Source organism: Petaurus breviceps, unplaced genomic scaffold (assembly GCF_028583685.1).
Source record: "Petaurus breviceps papuanus isolate PSGF00001 unplaced genomic scaffold, PetGlider_PUasm1.0 91041, whole genome shotgun sequence".
In the NCBI taxonomy this organism is placed as follows: domain Eukaryota; kingdom Metazoa; phylum Chordata; class Mammalia; order Diprotodontia; family Petauridae; genus Petaurus; species Petaurus breviceps.
The window spans coordinates 8,035,432-8,036,886 of record NW_027187400.1 but is presented as its reverse complement, the minus strand read 5'-3'; positions in this window follow the sequence as shown (position 1 = coordinate 8,036,886).

Genomic DNA, 1,455 nt, shown 5'->3' with positions numbered 1-1,455 from the left:
AATGACCAGTGGAATGATCTATTTCAGTCTTGTGATGTTTAAAAAATTTTATCAATGACTTGGATAAAGGCATGTTTTACTGCTGACACAAAAGTGGCTAATAAAGTTGATCCAAAAAGGTCTTCAGTCCCATATTTTCACTTTTGGTCATCTTTCTGTTAGATTTGTCCAAAACTAAGAGGGGGATATTGAAGTCTCCTGTCACTATTGTGTTACATTGTGTCACACTGTCAATATTTTCTTGAACCTCAGATGTTTCCTTTATGAATTTGGATGCTAAAGCATTTGGTATTATTATTGATACTGATTTATTGTCTATGGTTCCTTTCAGCATAATAAAATTTCCTTGTTTATCTTCATTTATTTTTGAATAGCTGTTTTTGCTTTGTCAGATAACATGATCATAACCCTTGCTTTTCCTGGATTCACGTGATTCATAGTAAATTTCCCCCCTTGGTCCAAAAGGATTTTGACAGGTCTAAGCATGGGGCTGAATCTAATCAATGGGGATAAATGTGAAGTGTTACATTTGGGTACAAAAAATATCACCTCAAAAGTACACAATTGGGAAGGCATGATTGGATAGCCGCTCTTCTGACAAAGATTTCAGAGCATTAAAAGACTCCAAGCTCAATACAAATCTACAGTGGGATATAGTTAATGAAAGAGCTAATGAGATCTTGGTCTTCATTAGGAGGTGTGGAGCTTCTAGCAATAGGGAGGTGAGAGTACCATTGTCCTTTGCCATCACCATACCTAATTCTGAATACTGTGGCCAGTTCTGGGTGATACAGATTAAGAAGGACATTGATAAACTGGAGAGGAGAGAAATTAGCATGGTAAAGGCTCATGAATCCTGTCATATATTGGTTGAAGGAATGGGGTGTGTTCACCCTGTAGAAGGGAAGATTCAGGAGGGAACATGCAGGATGTCTTCAAATATCTGAAGGATGAAACTGAGGTGAGATAAGAAGGAACTAGCACAACCAGGGAGGTTTGCTAAGAGGCCACTGGGGTTTTGAGATCAGGAAAAGCTCCCTAACAATGAGAAGTGGAGGGCTGCCCCTAGCTGGAGGTCTTCACACAGAGGATGAAGGACCCCTTCTGAGGTTTGTTAGAGTAGATCCCTTTGTACAGATGTTGGACAATGAGGCTGCTGAGGTCCCTGCCCATTCTCATAGTCTGTGAGTCTGTGAACAGAGACTCTCAGAGCTAGGAGGGCTCTAAGAACACAGAAGTCCGAACCAGAAAAGCCCTTAGAAGACAGAACATGAGAGCTGGGAGGGACCTTACAACAGAGGATGTCAAAGCTGGAAGGACCCTTAGAACACAGGATGTCAGAGGTGGGAGGGCCCTTAGAACACAGGATGTCAGAGCTGGGAGGGCCCTTAGAACACAGGATGTCAGAGCTGGGAGGGCCCTTAGAACACAGGATGTCAGAGCTGGGAGGGCCCT